At 42.5% G+C, this 22,930-nt stretch overlaps 1 long non-coding RNA gene and 1 pseudogene across 2 annotated transcripts; both read left to right on the plus strand.

Moving 5' to 3' along the window:
• Positions 1-4,940: 4,940 nt before the first annotated feature.
• LOC116907225 overlaps positions 4,941-22,930 on the plus strand; it is a 44,589-nt pseudogene continuing 26,599 nt past the window's right edge.
• Positions 12,398-22,906, plus strand: LOC116907234. 2 transcript variants are annotated; one of them, XR_004388813.1, is made up of 3 exons: positions 12,398-13,040; positions 21,155-21,270; positions 22,119-22,906. It is a non-coding gene; the product is annotated as an uncharacterized LOC116907234 (long non-coding RNA). The 2 variants fall into 2 exon arrangements; XR_004388812.1 differs by lacking the exon at positions 12,398-13,040 and having other exon boundaries at positions 20,905-21,270.

Consider the following 22,930-nt stretch of genomic DNA (forward strand, 5'->3'; position numbering starts at 1 on the left):
TGTTATCTTCCCTTCTAGTACGTTGTTTGTTTCCATGAGAGTTGTTTTCAAGTATATATGATTATTGATCCTATTTGCAGAGCTAGTCAATATTTCTGTTTTTATTGGTTAAATATTTGTGGTGAATTTGCATTGTGTTATCAGTAAAATGCTATGTGAAAGTTTTAGAGAATAGACCAGTTTGGGTAATTTTAACAACCTTTCCCCTCAAGCATTTTTGGTGACCTGTTTTCACATTTAAAAGTCTAGAATTTATTACCATTCAAAGCAGGATTGATAGGGAAGCCCAATGTACAGCGACGGTGCTGTTCCCTTTGACAGTTGTGGGAGCCAAGAAAGAAGTATGACTTGCCTATTTGTGACTTACAAAATCAAGACTGAGTATCATTTCTGTAGAAGCACATGGAAAAAATGATGATTTTTTCAGAAATCACCAGTTGAGAAATGGTGGTGCTGCTTATATTGAATTCTGAGTTTCAGATATGTTTCATTTTTCTTTATTCCTTAATGAAGCTTTTTATCAACTTTTAATTCAACATTACACCCCTAGATGCACAGTGCTAGGATCATAGTAAGTGCTCAATAAATTACTTACCGCCGGGGCAGAGGAATGATAAGAAAGTATGTATTTTCTGTAAGTTTTGTTGGTCTCTGAAACAGTTGGTTTTAGGTTTACCAGTCATATCTTTGGTATCTTTGTTCTTGATAAGACAACTTGACAGAATCCCTTTCTGGCCATTATGTTCAAAACTTATTTTGTTCAACCATTCTTAAAAAATCATGGAAGTAGTGTGAAACTTGATTGTACCTAAAATATAGCAAAAAGAGGCCAGTCTAGATAGGTAAGCACTTATGTTTCTCCATGAGCTGATGTCTTAAAACATCTAGATTTTAGGAATTTAGTGTTGTGTTTTCTAAAGATACATCGTACAGCATACGACTTATGTCTTTCTTAAAGTCCTCAGTCATCATAAAATGTAATTTTAAATCCAAATCTTGCTTTTTCGGTGTATTTAGATATCCAGTATTTGCTTTGCTGGGAGAACTGGGCTCTGCTGATGCCAAGGAGTATTGGTTTCTGTTGCTTAGGTTCATGTACTTGCCTCGCCATCAGGATGTCTCTGGTGTTCTCTTGTCTTACTGTCTCTGACAGCGGCTTGATTCTTCAGAGGTCGTGTCAGTGACTCCAGACTGCTTTCAGTTTGATCTGTAACATAGAGGTGCTCCTGAGCTGTGAGACCTGGAAACCAGTGATTTCTTTGGCACAGAAGAGAGATCAAGTACCTCTGCTCTCTAGGCATGGAAAAATTCTGGTGACTGGATTTAGCTCTCCCAGGCAGAATTGGAAGGGTTCTGCCCTCGACTGCTCCAGGTCCCTTTGCTCTGTATAGATGGGTACTTCAAAAGCAATTTCCTCTTTGTTTTCCAAGAATGGCCAGGGTAAGTATATATCCAAATTAACAAAATCAAGGGGAATGAAAAGGAGATTCTGGACAACAGAATACTAGGAAATTAAAAAACTCATCAGATTCTACTACAAAAACCTATATTCAACAAAACTGGAAAATGTGGAGGAAATGGACAATTTTTCTAGACAGATACAAGGCACCACAGTTAAATCAGGAACAAATAAACCATCTAAACAACCCCATAACTCCTAAAGAAAAAGAAGCAGTTATTAAGTCTCCCATCCAAAAAGACCCAGGACCAGATGGGTTTAGTACAGAATTCTATCAGACCTTCATAGAAGACCTCATACCAATAGTGTCCAAACTATTCCACAAATTTGAAACAGAGGGAGCACTATCAAATTCCTTCTACAATGCCATAATTACTCTTTTATCTAAACCACACAAAGATACAACAAAGATAGAGAACATCAGACCAATTTCCTTTATGTATATTGATGCAAAGATACTCAATAAAATTCTTGCAAACCGAATCAAAGAACATGTCAAGAGGATCATCCATCAAGATCAAGTAGGCTTCATCGCAGGGATGCAGGTATAGTTTTATATACAGAAATCCATCAACGGAATCCACCATATAAACAAACTCAAAGGAAAAACCACATGATTATTTTATTAGATGCTGAGAAATCGTTTGACAAAATTCAACACCCTTTCATGAATAAAGTCCTGGAAAGATCAAGAATTCAAGGCCCATATCTAAACATAGTAAAAGCAAATTATGGCAAACCAGTACCTAACATCAAACTAAATTGGGAGAAACTTGAAGCAATTCCACTAAAATCCGGGACTAGACAAGGCTGCCTACTGTCTCCCTACTTATTCAATACAGTACTTGAAGTCCTAACCAGAGCAATCAGAAAATGAAAGGAGGTCAAAGGGATACAAATTGGATGGGAAGAAGTCAAAATACTAATATTTGAACATGATATGGTAGTATACTTAAGTGACCCCAAGAGTTCCACCAGAGAACTACTTAACATGATTAACAACTTCAGCAAAGTGTCAGGGTATAAAATTAACTCAAACAATTCAGTAGCCTTCCTCTACTCAAAGGAGAAAGAAATTAGGGAAATGACACCCTTCACAATAGTCCCAAATAATGTAAAATATCTTGCTATTACGTTAACCAAGAAAATGAAAGATCTGTATGATGAGAACTTCAAGTTTCTGAAGAAAGAAATTGAAAAAGATCTCTGAAGATGGAAAGATCTCCCATGCTCATGGATTGGCAGGATGAATATGGTAAAAATGGCCATTTTGCCTAAAGCAATCTACAGATTCAGTGTCATCCCCATCAAAATTCCTATGCAATTCTTTAAAGAGGTAGAAAGAGCAATTTGCAGGTTCATTCGGAATAACATAAAACCCACGATAGCAAAAACTATACTCAACAATAAAAGAACTTCTGGGGGAATCACCATCCCTGCCTTCAAGCAGTATTACAGAGCAATAGTTTGTATGGTATTGGCATACAGACAGGCCGATCAGTGGAACATAATTGAAGACACAGAAATGAACCCATGGTCATTTGATCTTTGACAAAGGAGTTAAAACATCCAATGGAAGAAACATAGCATTTTTAACAAATGGTGCTGGATCAACTTGAGGTCAGCATGTAGAAGAATGCAAGTTGACCCATTCTTATTACCCTGTACAAAGCTTAAGTCCAAGTGGATCAAGGACCTCCACATCAAACCAGATACACTAAAAGTAATAGAAAAAAAGTAGGGAAGAGTCTCGAAGACATGAGCACTAAGGAAAATTTCCTGAACAAAATACCAATGGCTTATGCTTTAAGATCAAGAATCGACAAATGGGACCTCATAAAACTGCAAAGCTTCTGTAAGGCAAAGGACACTGTCATTAGGACAAAATGGCAACCAACAGATTGGGAAAAAAAATCTTCACCAATCCTGCATCTTATAGAAGGCTAATATCCAAAATATACACAGAACACAAGAAGTCAGACTCTAGAGAGCCAAATAACCCTATTAAAAATAGAGTACATAGCTAAACGAAGCATTCTCAGCTGAGGAATATTGAATGGCTGAAAAGCACCTAAAGAAATGTTCCACATCCTAGTAATCAAGGAAATGCAAATCAAAACAACCTGTGGTTCTACCTCACACCAGTCAGAATGGCTAAGATCAAAAACTCAGGTAACAACAGATGCTGGCGAGGATGTGGAGAAAGAGGAACACTCCTCCATTGTTGCTGGGATTGCAAACTGGTACAACCACTCTGGAAATCAGTCTGGAGGTTCCTCAAAAAATTGGACACTCTTCTACCTGAGCACCCAGCTATACCTCTCCTGGGCATGTACCCAAAAGATGCTCCAACATACAATAAAAACACATGCTCTGCTCTATCCATAGCAGCCTTATTTATAATAGTCAGAAGCTGGAAAGAACCCAGATGCCCTTCAACAGATGAATAGATTCGAAAAATGTTGTATGTCTACACAATGGAGTACTACTTGGCTATGAAAAACAATGACTACATGAAATTCATAGGCAAATGGAAAGAACTAGAAAATATCATCTTCAGTGAGGTAACCCAATCACAGAATAACACACATGGTATGCACTCATTGATAAGTGGATATTAGCCCAAAACCTCGAATTACCCAAGATGCAATCTACAGACATCAGGAAGCTCAAGAAGAAGGATGACCAAAATATGGATGCTTCCACTCCTTAAAAGGGGGAACAAAAATATCCATAGGAGGGGATATAGAGGCCAAGTTTAAAACAGAGACTAAAGGAACGACCGTTCAGAGCGTGCCCAACACATGCCCCCCATACATTTGTGTGTGTGTGTGTGTGTGTGTGTGTGTAAATATGTATATCCACCAAAACTAGATAAGATTGATGAAGCTAAAAAGTGCTTGCTGAAAGGGTCCAGATATAGATCTCTCCTGAGAGATACATCAGGGTATGTCAAATAAAGAGGTCAGTGCTAGCAGCAAACCACTGAACTGAGAACAGGACCCCACTTGTGGGAATTAGAGGAAGGATTGAGAGAGCTGAAGGTCCTTGCAATTCCATAAGAACAACAATGCCAACCAACTAAACCAGTAGCAAAAGACTATACATGGACTGACCCAGGGCTCCACCTGCATATGTAGGAGAGAATAGCCTTGTTGGGGCACCAGTGGAAGGGAAGCCCTTGGTGCTGACAAGGTTGGACCCTCAGTGCAGGGGAATGTCGGGGAGTTGTAAGGGAAGTGGTTTGGGAGACTGTCCATATTGGGGAGGGAGACATGGGGGCTTATGGACCGGAAACCAGGTAAGAGAATAATATTTGAAATGTAAATAAAGAAATATATCTATGAAAAAAAAACCAAAATTAAAAAAACAAGATAAAAATTACTAAGAAGCAATCAAAAAAAGAAAATGTGAACAAAAAAAGAAATTTTAGGATTTGGAAAAAGATGAATGCCAGGTATATTATATAATATTACCATGATCCACACTTTAATATACTTGAGAAGAACTGCGTCTGTTTTTGTTTTGTTTGTTTGTTTTTTAAATAGTTAATGGAAATAACAGTCCCTTCCTGTCTGTGAGACTAGGGATCCAGATGTAGTGGAATTTATTATTTGTTGAGTCCTGAACCTTTGAGCCTGCTTCTAACACAGCTTAAGGCAAGGAAACAGAGCAAGGTAATATCTAAGCCATTGACCAAACGATCTGGAGTAACAATTACAGGTGAAATTCTTCCTTGTAAATGGGAGGAGAGCTATAAAGGATACCTTGAGATTTAAAACAAATGAAATGTACCCCCAAAAAATCCAATAAAAAGTTAAAATTAAAAAAAAACCCTAGGAAATACAAAAGATTTGGGTGCAATTCCACAATCATGATGTGTTTCTTCTGTGATAGGTTACAGGTTAATTTACTTCTCTATGACTGTTTTCTTATTTGAAAGTAAGTAATGGGATCATCTATGGAGTGGTTGGTAAGAACAAAAGCTTTGCCTAACTTGAATAATAGGTCCCTCCAGAGCATGTGCTTAACAGTCTAGGTACAGAGAAATTTGCTGAGGGGACTAAAAACAAAATCCAAACATAAAACAGGAACAACAATGATTTAACAAAATTCTGCATGCTGGAATTGAAGGCATGTTGCAACTTTAATCAGCTTTGTAGGTATTTCTAATAAACAAACAAAAAAAAATAAAAATGCTATTACACTTCTAGCAGTTGCATCCAAGAGAGAGAGAGAGAGAGAGCTGTGAGGTAGTGTGTGCTGCTACTTTCCACAGATACACCTGGGCCTCAGGCCTGCATTCAGTGAGCTGGACCTAAAAGCAGCCTAGTTGAAATTCCTGCTGCCATGGCAGGATTCTGCAGGAACATTTTCCTTTGACAACAAGGAACCTGTGTGGAGGAGACCTCTTGGTGAGTCCTCAAGGACTCTACATGTCCTATTCTACAGGGAGAAGCCCTGGCAGGTCTTTGGCAAGGCCAGCCAGTTGTTTGGGGAAGTCTCTGGTCCTGTGGCAGAGGGCGAGGAATGGTTGAAAGAATGGCAGCTCTGCTGAGAGCAAAGGATAACCCTTCTAGGCCTATGACCTCCTAATTTATCTTTTCACCTGATGCCTTATTATTCACATTTTCTTACTATCATACAACTATGATCTTGGTGAGCAGCTTGTCTCTTGGATTCTCAATCAGTTCTTTGTTGTCACAGACTTTTTAACTTACTCCAGCCCCTGAGACTTATTCATACCTTCTGTATGGAGTAGTACCCTTTGGGCCTGTCATCTCAAAAATAGAAGCTTCGGTAATCCAAAAGATTGGACTCCAATATATCTCAGGCCAGGAAAAAAGTCAGCCATCATTAGTGAGAGAGCAAGGGAAAAATTACATAGGAAAAATATGTGCCTTAATCAGAAGAAGAGACCTTCAACTTCTAAAGGGTCCACAATCTCCAGCCCTCTGTTTGAACTTTGCATCATGATGCTGTACAACCCCAGATGGTAGTAAAAGGCAGAGCTCTTCCCAGAAAGTCTGACATGATTTTCACTCTTTCATCGGTGAGGTTCTGTGGCATTATAGCACATATTTGGGTGGCATTACAACACCTAGAATAAGAACACAGAATCCATATAGGACAATGCCAAATGGACTCCCTCCTGAACTTATAGACCCACTAAAATTGAGGTTTAACCTGACCTCAGGACATTCCACTCCCTACCCATCCTCCTGATTCTTATGTTTGCTACGAGTAAAAGATCCTGGTGCAGCCCCAATATTCTCATGCCTAGACTTGGAAATTCAGGAAGAATGATATTTGAGAAGTAATGGCTATGTGGTTACAATGTAGTAACACAAGGTCCAGGTTGACGTTTGCTTACTGATGTCCCATTTAATTGTCTTTTTATATTTGAGAAAGGGAGGATGTCCAACTTAATATATAAAAGAGACGTAAAGTTATAATTTTATATATGCCCTGTAGTTGATCCCTACGATCCCAAGAAAAGGGAGTGATTATTGCAAAAAGTAGGATTATAGACCATTGATTTTGTGAAATACATAGATGTGTATATGGAAACAATGCCAGCTGTCTAGGACTGCACCATTAAGCAAATATTACCAGGTTTTATATAGTCAAATGTATAGGAGAAAGCTATTGGCCTCTAGAAAACAGGGAAAACCTTGGGATTCAAAATTTTTGTCACATGCATTGTCTCAGGTGGTAGATTTATTTTTAAGAAAAATCTCCCTTATCCATGCTCCCTAGAGATTTGGGTGCTAACAAAAATCTCTTATCAATTCAGGTTGTAACCAACTCTTCCCATGAAAAGAATTGATGACTTCCAATGAAGCAGAGAGAAATATCTAGTTTTGGAGTAGAGGTTGTCAAAGGGTTTTCCCTGAGTCACATGAGAGACTGCAGGGAAAGGCCCCTACGGAAACTGATCAATTTGCGGAGAGCTAGTTAGCAGGTAGGCCACAGAACCTCGCAGTAACATCATCAGTAAGCCCTTCCTAGGAAAATCTCTTGTTATCTAAGACAGCACTAGAATCTTCTGGATGTCACCAGTGTTGTGGTGACACCAACTGCCTTTGGCATATTCCTTCAGTTCCCTTTGGGTTCACAAACAGGCATGTTTCGCCAGCTGCTCAGGCTAGTTCGAAAAGAGAGTAGAGATCAAGGAGAGACCAGAAAAAGGCAGAAGGATGCAGACCTCCTGTCTAGTAAAAAAGGAAGAATGAAATCGTTCTGGGGAAGGCTTGGTGAGTCCAGGGCAGAGTTGGGGAACGTCCTTGAGGAGATAGGTTTGAGACGTTCCTTCCAGGAGTAGGCCTTGCAAGAAGGAACCTTGGGATTCCTCAATGACAGACCAAGAGTCCAGAGTTCTGATGATTAGTTTGACAGAGAGCCAAGAATTGGCAAGCCTGCAGCCTTTTTTCTGGGAGCTTTGTAATTTCGAGTGCCAATACATGCAGGAGGAAGCACTGTGAGATTAACAATGGGACCATTCATGGTTGGGAGTTGAAGCACTTCATCCTCTAGATTACTGTAGGTTACATAAGTCTCTGGTGATAAGAACAAGGAAGGATGCACCCCTAGTCATGAACTAAGATCTCAGACACTTTGGGTTTGAACACACATGATTAGAGATGGATGGTTCTAGGCATTAGGAACTCCAGGATTTACCTGTACCACATCTGATATGAGATGACAATGTCCCGTGTCTGGATGTCTGAGGCAGCTTATGGCTTTCAGGGCAAGGGGTCCTCTAATAGTGAGTGTGACTTATGTATGGCAGTGAAGATTGGGAAGAAGGACATAGCTTAAGAGTCCAGTTTGAAGAAAGCTTTTCTGCTATTTCAGGGAATCATATAGTCTCCAGCCTTTCCATTTCCTCAACCTCCTTTTTGGGACTCAGAATGGTATTTTCCTCCCCTGGGCCATCAAATATGCAAATTCACTTGTGTTTATCTATCTACAGGTTTCGGTAGGAAGGCATCATCCTGAAATGGTATCAGTAAGCAAGAGAAGCGCCTAAATAAATTGGAGGAACTAAAATTTGAAACCCAGAAGTGTAAATTCCAGAGGGATGGACTTTCTCAAATCCTGGACCTTTATATCTATGATGATTGGGACTATAGGTAGTCATTATGCCCAGTAACCTGTTCACTGTCTTGTGCTCTCTCTGCTAACCCAAGATTTCTTTACATCAAGAGAGTTTTTCACTCCTCATCCTGGATTTTAAAGAGCCTTGGCAGGTGTGGCCTGTTGAGATAAGCTAGGTGCGGTGGGCTTAGGGTCAAGCTCTTTTGTACTTGACCCTGAGGTGCTTGGAGTTGGATTGGTTCTGTCAACAGCTGGAAGGACCTGGTCACATTTGCTGCATCTAGGAGTGTGAATGAAATGCCTGCATGTCATCACTCTTTTACCCTGAATCTGTTCATTGTTCGCTGATTCTAAGGCACCTCCCTGGATATAGTTGGCATTCTAATTGTACTTGTATATGGGTTGGTATATATGTATGTGAAAGTATTTGTGAGTGTTTTGCTCAGGATCAGGACTTCTGGGGACCTTTGATGGGCTCTGAGGATTTGTTTGATGAACAGTTTATAGGTCATGATAGTGATGAGTCTGTGGAGGCCCACATTGATCAATAGAGCACTTTGCACCTTCTATTTACCTTGGTGGAAGATAGGACTCTCTGGAGGGAAGGAGATGTTATAAATCCTCTGCCCTGTCAAAAGTATTTATGCCCTCTGGGAATTCATGTAACGATAGGAAACAATGATTGAGAATCCCTGCTTTCAAAACAAAAGAAATGTCATTACCACTTTCTGTTGGACCTAAGGTTGTGGCACAAACTTGAGGAAACTTCTTACAGAACTAGTCAATGCCTTCATGCTCACCTGGCCAACTCTTGAAGGTCAGCTCCCTCCAATTGGTACCCTGGCTCTATTGTCCTGTACCCAGGATAATAAGTTTAATCAGCACCAATAGGACCCAGTTCAAAGGAGCAAGTCTGTGATATATACTGGGTTTAAGTAATACAGAGAACAGTCTGATTTCACCTATTTTTTTTTTGCCCAATTTGAACTTTATTTATTTTTTTACTTTTCATTTTTTTAGCTATCTATGAATGGTTTATTGTGACCTAGAAACAGTCGCTTTGGAAACAAACCCTTGATACTTGTAATTCCCAAGCAGGCAGTTCTCAGGCTCTGCCCATTCCTATACAGAGAGTCTGCAGAGCCATATCTCCCCAGATTTTTAAGGAGTCCTTATTTCAAAATAAATGTTTGCTTATTTGCATAGAAATATTTTCTATGGAAGAATCGTGCTTGGGGTTTCACTGTTGTGTTTTTGCTCTGGTCTTAGAGATTACCACATGCTTCCCTCACCCCCATTCCTTAAATTTTAATTTTTTATTGGATATTTTTTATTTACATTTCATCTAATTCTGAGTTCATGAGCTCAGATGGTTATTTTTTTCCATGGGCCATGCCCTAACACAGGCTGGATGTTCAATTGCCAATACTTCAATCTGAACATGGGATGAGAATGATGGCTGTGCATTAAATGAACAACTCAATATGTGACTCCATGGAGAAGTACAAGGAGCTCATACAAGAGAACAATTCCTACAGTGAGTCACTGACAGAGATGAAACCCCAGCACTTGGCAGGGAATGCTTCTGTCCAGCTATGACTTTGAAAAAAAGTCAGGGCTCTGGTTCTGCAGTGTCTAACTCTTTTTTTTTTTATTAACTTGAGTATTTCTTATGTACATTTCGAGTGTTATTCCCTTTCCCGGTTTCCGGGCAAACATCCCCTTCCCTCCCCCCCTTCCTTATGAGTGTTCCCCTCCCCACCCTCCCCCCATTGCCGCCCTCCCCCTGACAGTCTAGTTCACTGGGGGTTCAGTCTTAGCAGGACCCAGGGCTTCCCCTTCCACTGGTGCTCTTACTAGGATATTCATTGCTACCTATGAGGTCAGAGTCCAGGGTCAGTCCATGTATAGTCTTTAGGTAGTGGCTTAGTCCCTGGAAGCTCTGGTGCAGTGTCTAACTCTTAACAGGAAGCCTGCCTCGTGGCAAGGGTCTTGGATTTGTAACTCTTGGACTCAGTTGTCCTACATATGAAGAGTGTAGAAGGCCCTCCGATTGTTATTTTCACATTAAGGATTCTCTAGATAGAAAAGATTTGCACCATGGTGGGAATATCAATCAACTCTGAACCTCTAGGACTCTGACATGAGATTTAAAGATTTATGATCCATGAGAAACACATGGAAAGATTGTATAGCTATTGGGTCTTCTATCACCCTCAGAGGGGATTTGCCCTCTACCTGCAGGTGGTTTTAGCATACCATGGACATATAAGCTCCCATATGTACCATTTCTTCTTCCTTGATTTATATAAACACTCAGTGTCAGGATTTTCAGAAGTACTTTGATTCATATTGAATTTGGACTCTGGATTTGACTGCCTTTAATTGGTGCTAACATGTATACTGTGGCTCTAGTCTGGGGATGTCGGAGGATGAGGGCCCTTGAAGGGATGATTGTACCTGCAGGAGAGACAGGCAGATAGAGGCTGGCTGGGATTTACCACTTTTTGTTTATGGTTCAGCATCAGGCACTTCCAGCTCCTGTGTGAACGGACTCCATAGAAGAACAATATAAGGATTTTGCTGAATGAGAACAAAAAACTGCTGGTGGAGCAGACTGTTCTGCAAGCATCCTGTGTGGAGGCAAAGAGGCTCTGTGAAGAGGCCAGAATGAACATCTGTGACCCCAGAGCCAAGCAACAGCAGGTAGGGTTAGACCTCAAGGTCGGGTTGCCCTCATGTCTAACCACAAACACAGACAAACGAATGTAACTGTCCATTGACTGATCCATGTCCTGACCTATGTCTCATCCAAGTGTTCATTTATGTGATCGTTTACAAGGCTTTCTGTGGGGGTAGCCTTTTTGAAGAAACTGCATATTTGGAAAGCAAATGCCCCTGCTATTCTAGAATCTGCAGTTTATTATGGGAGGTAGGCTGACTACATCACAGCACTACATGCCTTTATGTGTGGAGGGTCCTATGTGGGAGCCCCTCTTTGGACTAGCACAGAGCTTTGAGGGATGAAGCAAATGCCTGTAGTTCATTTGCTTTACAGGGATCTTGTGAGATTCCAGGAAGTAAGTAGTTTGCAAGGAGGAGAGCCTGGTGGAAATGCCAAATAAATGGTTCTCATTGTCATCTTTTGGTGCCTTTTGTTCTTTCTATCCCCTTTTCCCTATATAAGAAGATGGTCTCTTCATGCTTCATACATCTTGGGTACCTGACAGAACCTGAGTAGCAGCATGTCAGTCCTATTTTGTTTGAGTGCTGCTGGACATTTCATATCTGCATCTTATACTCTGAAGTTGGTTAGAAGAGCAGGGATGTGGAAAAGGGTTTCAAAAGGTGAGGATAGGCATGAGAGATTTGAGACTTCAAGAACAAAGTTCTCCATATATACCCCACATTCTGACCAAGAAGAGTGCTATCTAGGCCTTTTTATTCCTCTAGGGAAAATTAGCTGAGTTAGTGATTCTCTCTTAAAATACCTGCTTTGAATAATCTATATTATGATCTTCCTCCAGCATGATGGAATCTTCTTTGTTTTCTGCCGACTTATGGTTTTTCGTGTGTGTGTGTGTGTGTGTGTGTGTGTGTGTGTGTGTGTGTGTGTGTGTGTATGCATTGCTGTGGTGACCTGTAATTTGTGGTTATTCGGGGAGGCCAGTTAATGACATACAATTTTGTCCAGTCATTCTCTAACTTAGTCCTTTGAGCCTAGGTCTCTCAACAAACCTAAATCTTCCTGTTTTGTGCTGGTCAGCAGTCTTTGCATCACCTGTCCAGTTCCAGGTGGTGCCACCTCTGTTATTTGTCTCAACACATTCTTAAACCATTCAGCTATTTTAAAAGTAAGGATTAGATTTTGTCACTTTACCTTAATAGAGGTATCCCCCTGGAAGATTCTGGTCTGTCTTATTGCCTTAACCATGATTGTGCATGGAATCCTATAGTGCATCCCTCTGCTGACATTGCTTTGCTGACTATATCATGGGCACGGCATTCTTTTAGGATACATTCCCTCTCAGTGTTGTACAGGGTGCAGCATTTCAGCAAAGTCACTGTAGCCTTTTCTTTAGCCTCCTTCTGACTGATGTTGAGGTTGTTTTAATATCACACGAACTATAATGTGATGAAAAGTTCCTGGGTACTGACCATGAGTCACTGTCTTCTTCTGATGCTTCCAAGGTCTTCTATGAGGGAAGCAGGGTAGTTTTAGTGAGGGGCCTATGATGAGTCAACATGGAGCTTGCTGGAGGCTTTTCTTCTGTCTTGGGAATTTGGTGATGTGTTGTTTAGGTTATCTGTGCAGAGTTTGTAACTTATTTGTAGGTCCAGCAAGTATCTGCATAGCAAGATTTCCTGAAGTGGAAATAAGTACAGGCCAGGGCAGCACAGCCTGCTTGACTGTAAGAGACTTGTACATAACATAGCTCCCACTAATTCTTCATTCAACAGAAAACCTGCTGGATAAAAGGTATGTTTTCCTTAGTGTGTGTGTGTTTGTGTGTGTGTGTGCGTGTGTGTGTGTGTGTATTTGTGTTTTAGTTTGTGCAAAAATATAACTGTGTTGCCTATTTCCAAGTTTACTGAGAAAACCACTCTGAGAGTTCACTTTGCATCATGAAACATCAAATACAGCAGCCCAATCATTTCGGCCTCTCCACCTAGCTCTGTACAGCAAAAGGACACAAAAGCACTTGTAAAGTTCAATTTTAAAGGTATTAGGGGCAAACCTACCAATCTGCATTGAAATCCTTTGGAGCACATTAAAGGAATGGAGTACATGGAGGTAAGGGGGAGGCTTCTCTATAAAATCCATGAGTTTATATCCCTTCTTTGTCCTTTGTGAATTGTGAAAGCCCACTGGAAGGTTGTGGAAAGCCGAAATAACATTCGCCACTACAAGGTGGTGCTGGCTTCCACTGGGCGCCCCACGTGGAAAGCCGGGATGGCATTCACCATTACAAGATGGCGCTGGCTTCGCCGCCGCCAGCCCGACTGTGTGCACATGTGCAAGAGTGTGTTCATGCCAGGTCTTTGCCCACTCTGGGGCGTGCCTATTTAGATCATGGGTAAGCGACCAATCAGGTGTGGATGCGCCGCGCTAGGGTGTATATAAGCCGCGCCATTCTGGGGCTCGGGGTCCTCCTCTTTAAGATGCAATAAATGCTTTGCTGCAGAAGGATCCGTGTGTCATGCGTGCGTTCTTGCTGGCGGAGACGAGCGGGACATCTGGTGCAAAACCGCAGAAACGCCCACGCCATCGCCAGGGCCGAGGGACCCTCCGTCATGGAGAGAATCCAAAAGCTGCAGGACGCGGGTAAGGTCTGAGAGACATGTTTGGTCTTGATCTTTTCACTTCTCTCCCCATTAGAAGATGCGGCGGAGGCTTTTGTTATCATTTTAGCAGCCCTCATTCTTTCTCTTTTGGTTTTTGATTTTGCGGCTGCCTCTAGGCACAGTCAGAAGTCGTGCCTAGAAGATGGGAAATGCCGCCCAACAGTGATAGCAGGACAGAGAGTGCTAGGGGAGTTACGGGACAGCATGTCAGAAACAGAGCGGGATGAAAGATTAAAGAGCTCAAAGAGAAAAGGTGCACGTAAGAAAACAGGCCCTTCCAAAGACTTTAGATCCGAGGAAGTGAGAGATAGGGGAAAGAACGCCCCGGGAGAGAAACAGGGAAAGGAGGAGAAAGCTCTGAAAAGGAAAAGCCTTTATCCGGTAAAGGAGTTGGAGGCTTTGGGGCTTGATAGTTCAGAAACAGACGAGCTTAGCTCCTCCGAGGAAGAGGATTTAGAAGATGAGGCAGCTCGCTATGAAGAAGAAAGATACCACCCAGATGAACAACGAGCTAACAGCTTGGGTAAAAAACAGAAGAAAGTGGGAGGTGGAAACCATGTGGTTTCCCGGCCTATAAGCCCCAGTGCCCCTCCATCTTATATGGAGAGATTTCAGTCAGATTCCTTCCTCACTAAAGAGGAACAGAAAAAGATACAGCAGGCATTTCCGGTGTTTGAGGCTGCTGATGGAGGCCGTGTTCACGCACCAGTAGAATATGTTCAAATTAAGGAACTTGCCGAGTCGGTCCGTAACTATGGAGTTAGTGCCAATTTTACTATTGCTCAAGTCGAGAGGCTTGCCACTCTGGCCATGACTCCAGGAGACTGGCAGACAACAGTGAAGGCTGCGCTCCCTAATATGGGACAATATATGGAATGGAAAGCCTTGTGGTATGACACCTCTCAGGCACAGGCCAAAGTCAATGCCATTGCTGAAGGCGATCAGAGAGATTGGACACTTGATCTGCTAACAGGACAAGGGCAGTATGCCAATAATCAAACAAACTAGGACAGGGAACATATGCTCAAATCTCTGCTGCCGCCTTAAGGCATGAAAGGCAGTTTCCAAGAAGGGAGAGTCCAGGGGACACTTAACGCGAATTATACAAAGTCCCCAGGAGCCATTCTCAGACTTCTTGGCTGGATGACAGAGGCAGCAGGCAGGATATTTGGAGACCCTAAACAGGCAAGGCCTTTAGTGGAACAGTTGGTCTATGAGCAAGCCACACAGGAATACAGAGCAGCTATTACACCTAGGAAGAGCAAAGGGTTACAGGACTGGCTGAGAGTTTGCCGAGAACTTGGAGGCCCGCTTACTAATGCTGGCCTCGCAGCTGCTATCCTACAGGGCCAAAAGCGCTCAGGTACAGGTGATCGCAGGGTCTGCTATAACTGTGGCAAACCAGGACATCTGAAAAAGGAGTGTCAGGCCCTCACAAAGAGGAGAGCACCAGGACTGTGTACTAAGTGGGAAAGGCTATCATTGGGCTAGTGAGTGTTGCTCAGTTAAAGATATCAGAGGCAGGCTTATTCAGCCCAGACCTCCCCAGGCAGAAGGGGGTGAAAACACTCCATAAAACCGGTATCTGGGCCCCAAGTCTCAGGGCCCCAAAACATATGGGACTCCAGCTCACAACAAACGGACACCACGGTTCACAGAGCTACAAAAGGCTCAGCAGGAGTGGACCTCCGTTCCACCACCCAATTCATGCTAATGCCACTGATGGGTGTGCAACCTGTCCCCACTGACTACAAAGGCCCCTTACCCGTGGGAAGTGTCGGCCTTATTTTGGGTCGATCCTCCTTAACCTTAAAGGGACTTATTGTTCACCCTGGAATAATAGATCAAGATTACACGGGAGAACTTCAAGTTCTCTGCTCTTACCCTCAAGGCATTTTTTCCCATCTCCTCAGGTGACAGGATTGCTCAGTTGATTATCCTTCCAAGCTTACATGATCATTTTCCTTCTTCCGGGGTCTCTAGAGGCACCGCGAAGTTTGGCTCTTCCGGGACTGATTCTGCTTATTTAATGATGGACCTTAATTCCAGACCCTCTTTAGAGTTGAATATAGAAGGGAAAACTTTTACGGGGATTCTAGATACAGGGGCTGATAAGAGCATTATCTCCTCTAGTTGGTGGCCTAAGGCATGGCCTGTCACTCAATCATCCTATTCCTTACAAGGACTAGGGTATGAGGCCAGCCCCACTATCAGCTCACGCTCCTTGATCTGGCATGCTCCAGAAGGCCAATCAGGAAGGTTCATTCCTTATGTCCTCCCTTTTCCTGTTAACCTTTGGGGGAGGGATATCTTACAGGGTCTAGGACTGACATTGACCAACGAGTACTCTCAACAAGCTGTTGAGATTATGAAGAGAATGGGTTACAAGGAAGGGAAGGGATTAGGAAAAACGGAACAAGGAAAATTAGAACCAGTCCCATAAGAAGGTAATGTAGGAAGGCAGGGCCTGGGTTTTTCCTAGGGGCCGTTGAGGGTTCTATGCCCATACCCTGGCTCACAAAGGAAGCTACATGGATTCCTCAATGGCCTCTATCCTCTGAAAAATTGGAAGCTGCCACTAAGTTGGTTAATGAACAATTACAGCTCGGTCATTTAGAACCTTCCATTTCACCATGGATACTCCTATTTTTGTGATAAAGAAAAAATCAGGAAAGTGGAGACTTCTCCATGATTTGAGGGCCATTAATGCACAGATGTGTTTATTTGGCTCGATCCAACGAGGCCTACCCTTGCTCTCCGCCTTACCTAAGCAATGGAAGATAATAATTATAGATATTAAGGATTGTTTCTTTTCCATCCCCTTGTGTCCACAAGACAGACAGAGGTTTGCATTTACTATACCAGCTGTTAATCATCTTGAACCTGATAAGAGATTTCAGTGGAAGGTCCTGCCTCAAGGCATGTCCAATAGCCCCACTATGTGCCAACTATATGTACAACTAGCCCTTGAACCTATAAGGAAGCGATTTCCATCTTTGCTTTTGGTTCATTACATGGATGATATTCTTATGTGTGATAGAGATTTAACAACCTTACAGACCTCATATCCCATCTTAATCAAAACATTGGGACAATGGGGACTACAAGTCGCTACAGAAAAGGTTCAAATTGCAGAAATGGGCTTATTTCTGGGATCGGTCATTTATCCTGAAAAAATAGTTCCCCAGAAATTAGAGATTCGCAGAGATCATTTAGATACCTTAAATGATTTCCAAAAATTATTGGGAGATATAAATTGGCTGAGACCATTTTTAAAGATTTCCTCTGCTGAGTTGAAACCTTTATTTGATATTTTGGAAGGGGACTCTCATATCTCCTCTCCGAGAGCATTGACGCCAGCAGCAAACCAGGCCTTACAAGTTGTAGAAAGTGCCTTACAGGATGCTCAATTACAGCGCATTGATGAAACCAAGCCTTTTGATTTGTGTGTTTTCAAAACTATGCAATTACCAACAGCTGTCTTGTGGCAGGATGGGCCTTTATTATGGATCCATCCCAATGCATCTCCTACTAAGATTATTGACTGGTATCCCGATGCGGTTGCCCAGCTTGCACTCTGAGGGTTGAAGGCAGCTATTACTCATTTTGGGAAAGAACCCAAAATTTTGATAGTACCATACACAGCCATTCAGGTTCAAACATTAGCTGCTACCTCAAATGCTTGGGCAGTGTTAGTTACTTCTTTTGCTGGACAGATTGACAATCATTATCCAAAACACCCGATCCTACAATTTGCTTTAAGCCAAGCCATTGTGTTCCCATACATGATGTCTCAGGAACCACTTGTTGATGGGATTGTAGTGTATACAGATGGGTCAAAACCTGGTGTAGGTGCTCATGTGGTCAATAATAAGGTAGTATCTAAGCAGTATAATGAAACCTCACCTCAAATTGTGGAATGTTTAGTGGCGCTGGAGGTCCTCGAGGCCTTCCCAGGCCTGCTTAACATTGTGTCAGATTCCTCCTATGTGGTTAATGCAGTTAAGGTTCTTGAGGTGGCTGGATTAATCAGGCCTTCCAGCAAACTTGCTCAAAATTTTCAACAAATTCAATCTACCCTTCTCGGCAGGAGATCCCCTGTATTTATAACACATATTAAAGCTCGCTCGGGCCTTCCTGGTCCAATGTCCCGCGGAAATGACCTAGCAGACCAAGCTACAAGAGAGATTGTGGTTGCCTTGTCCCCCCAATTAGATGTAGCAAAAGAATTTCACAGACAATTTCATGTGAAACTTTACGCCACCGATTTGCTTTGACTAGAAAAGAAGCTAGGGAGATAGTTACCCAATGTCAAAATTGTTGTCAATTCCTGCCTGTACCCCATGTGGGAGTTAATCCACGAGGAATCCGACCGCTACAGGTCTGGCAAATGGATGTTACTCATATCCCTTCTTTTGGAAGACTTCAGTATCTGCATGTTTCTATTGATACATGCTCTGGCATCATGTTTGCTACACCTCTAACAGGGGAAAAGGCCTCACATGAAATTCAACATTGCCTGGAGGCATGGAGTGCTTGGGGTAAACCCAAACTCCTTAAGACAGACAATGGACCAGCTTATACTTCTCAAAAATTTCAACAGTTCTGCTGCCAGATGGATGTGACTCATCTGACTGGTCTCCCGTATAATCCTCAGGGACAGGGCATTGTAGAACGTGCCCATTGCACTCTCAAATCCTATTTAATTAAACAAAAAGGGGGAGTCGAGGAGGCTCTACCCTCAATACCAAGAGTAGCTGTTTCCATGGCACTATTCACCCTTAATTTTTTAAATCTTGATGCCCAAGGCCGAATGTCACTGTTCAGAGCATGATAGACCAAAAGAGATGGTAAAATGGAAAGATGTTTTGACTGGTCTATGGAAAGGCCCAGATCCTATTTTAATAAGATCCAGGGGAGCTGTTTGTGTTTTCCTGCAGGAAGAAGACAACCCATTCTGGCTACCGGAACGACTGACACGGAGAATTCTGACGCCTAGAAATGACTCCCGGATGGATACCTCGGAAACTACCTCTAGCCCTTGCATTGCCTCTTTGGATTTGGATTCCTAGTACTTCAAAGAATGGGTGGGGATGGCTCTGTTTGGTGCAGCCCTATGCTGTGGATTAGTGTTCATGCTATGGTTGGTTTGCAAACTCAGATCTCAACAGAAACGTGACAAGGTCGTTATCACTCAAGCACTTGTGGCCATTGAACAAGGGGCCTCCCCTGGAATTTGGTTATCTATGCTCAGGAATTAGTCGGCATCTGAGTTCTCTGCTCTTACACCCCATGGATTTGTGGATCCATTGCACTGGGATGAGAGAGACTCAATGATTCTTTGATCAGCCCTTCTACATCGCTGAGGTTTCCTCATTGCACGTGATAGGGTGATCATGATTTCCCCACTAACTCATTTTCTGGCTGGCCTTTTTTGTAGACTTCGCCCTAGGTCGTTTAGCAGTTACTGTCACACAGCACTGCGGTATCCAGAGACGGGCAACTTTCCTCATGCACAGACCAATCTAAGACACGGGGCCTGGTGGCAATAGGGTTACCCTACGACGGATAAGGCTGTGACATAGAGGAACGACCTAAGACAGGAGCCACAGCAGATGGACGTAACTGCAGAGGCCTAGACCAGCCTCATACTAGTAAAACAAAAAGGGGGAGATGTGGAAAGCTGCAATAACATTTGCCACCACAAGATGGCGCTGGCTTCCACTGCGCCCCACGTGGAAAGCCGGGATAGCATTCACCATTACAAGATGGCGCTGGCTTCCGCCGCCAGCCAGCCCGACTGTGTGTGCATGTGCAAGAGTGTGTTCATGCCAGATCTTTGCCCATTCGGGCGTGCCTATGAGATCATGGTAGCGACCAATCAGGTGTGGATGTGCGCTAGGGTGTATATAAGCCGCATCATTCTGGGGCTTGGGGTCCTCCTCTTTAAGATGCAATAAACGCTTTGCTGTAGAAGGATCCATGTGTCCACGCGTGTGTTCTTGCTGGCGAGACAATAGCGCGGGACAGAAGGTTATGTCACTCACTGTGTCTTCTCCAAGGTTGTTTTCCACATTGCCTGCTCCCATTTCTTTCCAGCTACCTTGGCACAGTACAACTTCATCTTGGAGTCTGGCTTGGATTGTATTCACTGAGAAATTGAGTTGCATGGAGTTGTATCGGCATCCAGCAGAAGTCCCATAGCTGTGCTGTGGTGCAAGAACAGGGCAGGTTCAGGAGCAGCTTTAGATGCACAAATAACCTAAAGCATCCCCTGTGTTATCTGTGTAGCATTCTGCAAGGGCTGTTAATCAACATCATTTTCTCTGAGTTAAAGTCAGCCTCAGTGCGGGATAGGAGGAATGAGGATCTTAAGACAGGTCTGGTAGTATAAGAACAGGTAGGCCTATGAGAAGCCATGTACAGAAATTGGAACAGAAGTTTTGGTTGACCCAAAGATTACAGAACAAGAAGTAGGTGTCAACAGAGCAACTAGGACTCATCAGTGCTGTGGTGGTCCCTGAGCAGCCCTGAAGGAGAGTCTGTCCAGACGTCCATCAGCTAAGGGAGTGAAAATGTACTATACGGTGGGGCCATTCCATGGATTATGACTCAGTGTAAGATAATCCATGCAAGCATTTACTTACTTACTCAAAGTATCTGTGACACAATCACATTATGGGGAGAAAAACTGTTCATTTGTATCCTGGGTATGGAGATTTCCTATGATTGTGTTCCAATAGCCTTGGGCACGAAGCCAGTCAAGTTAAGGTAAAGAGAGCTGCTATTAGAAGAAGCTGCACACTTTGGGGCAAGTCTGAAACAGTGACCAAGAACAAGAGTCTAATCCACCACCAACATACGATCCTTTCTGGGAAACAAGCCTGCTCTACACAGCCTTGGGAACGAGCTAAGCCAGATTGGGGAATAAGGCAAGAACCATGATTCTATGTTGGTTTATGGGAGGACAGCACAACACTGACTGAGTTGTTTATAGGCTATGCCTGCTATGTACATATCCCACTCAACATTTGTTTTTATGCCTTCAGAGAATCCTAGGGGGTCTTTATATTAAGGGTTACCTCAGAAAGTAAACACTTGACTGCAATGTACTATGCTTATATTGTGTGAACACACATGTGTTGTGTGTTTGGGAGTGTGTATTAGTGTTTCTGTGTGTCTGTGTGTGTTTGTATGTGCACACAGGCACACATGCCTCCATTGACAGTACACTCATCTAATGACCAGAATAAGGAAGGATTAGAGGAAACAATGCAGGACACTCTGAAGCAGAGAGAACTGATCACCCAGGAAAGTGACTTGGGAGAAACAGTGTAGAAGAATTGTGACATCTTTGAGATCAGGTAGGAACATAGGCTGGCAGAAGCCAGTTGGATTTCCTGTCCTATATAACTATCCTTTGTGGGTGACTGACCACCTACGTGGTTTCAGCCTCAGTCAGCTAAAGAACTACTCAGAGTATTATTCTGGTACAGTTTATATGAATTTTGTCCATGATGCAATATATGTGATCTTCAAGATTTCTTGGTATTTTCTACTTCTTCTTCCTCTTACCTCTGTGGTAAACTCTGAGGACATTTTCTTTTCTGTTCTCTCACAAATTGCCTTACAATGACTATACACATACAGGGGTTCTGTTCTGTTTGTACACCACCATCACCTTTAATGCTCAGTGTGTACACTGGGAGCCCATTCTCAGTGATTACAGGATGTATGCAGTGCCCATGGTTTTGATGTGAGATGGTTTCTCTGTGTATTTCCAGATACAGTGGTTACAAATGGAACCTAGGCAGGTTCCATCACTGCAAAAATAATCTGAACCTTCACTTCAATTCTGAGCAGGTTCTCCATAAGACATCCACATGGTATTCTAGGTTGCTCATATCTCTCTTGAACTCAGATTCAGACATAGCCACAATGTTGTTATTCAATATAATATACCTGGACCAGTGAAAAAATATGCTCATTTTTCTTTTGATTCCAGTACTGTGCGTAGTCCACAGTTCAATTTCTAGCAGTTTTTAAAAGCTGATATATAAATCGAAGCCCATTTACTCTATGACACTTGGGGATGCAGGAAATGACCTCAGTTGACAGGTAATGCTGGATTGTCCAACCGAATAGAGCTGACGTAAGAGGGAGAGCTGAATCAACAAACCCTCACTAAACCTTTTTTCCCTTGCTCTGCTAGGTCTAAAATTCTCCAGCGAAACTCGAACATGGCATAGACCAGAACAAGATCTCCCTTGGAGAGCAGTGCCACAGGAGGAGTCTAAGTGTGCACAACAAATACACCACTATTACATCGCATCCTTAATGTCCATAGCAGTTGTGGGCTGCATTTTCCTACTTTAGTTTGATTTCTTTGGATTGAATAGGCCATACTTTCATCTCGGCTCTCCCCAGCAAGCGTGCACATTTGGAAGGACTCAGAGAAGAGCTGATGCACATCAATCAAGAGCTGCTGGGCATCTAGGAAGAGTGTGCACATGTACATTTGTACTTGTCCTGAAGGGTCACCCAGAAGAGTTTCATGGAAATCAGTCCACAACATTGGAAAAACTTTGAGTCAAAGACTGTCATATGTTTTATACTCAGTATTGGATGGCTTTGTCCTTCATACCCTCACTCCAACAAGGCCGACCTACTTACATTCCCCTTGAAAAGATTATTACCATCAGTAACTGCTTGTCTACTGTGTTTCCAAGGCAAGCCATTGGCTATAAGTCAATTCTGCAAAGGAGCATCAAAAGAATGCTTAGGACAATTCCTCTGTTTACATTTTGGTTTGACTTTTGATTACTTTGGTTATTTGGTTTTCCTTATATTCATTTGAAGTTTTGTTATTTATTCGTTGTTGTTTTGTTCATTCATTTGATTTGCTATTTTGATAAGGATACAAACTGTATATATTGACTACCTGCATCTGGATACTATTGATGTATTTTGGTGAATAAAAGAGTGATCTCAAACTCTCAACTCTTAAGAACTTTCTTTATTGAG

This window comes from Rattus rattus, chromosome 1, assembly GCF_011064425.1.
Source record: "Rattus rattus isolate New Zealand chromosome 1, Rrattus_CSIRO_v1, whole genome shotgun sequence".
NCBI lineage: Eukaryota > Metazoa > Chordata > Mammalia > Rodentia > Muridae > Rattus > Rattus rattus.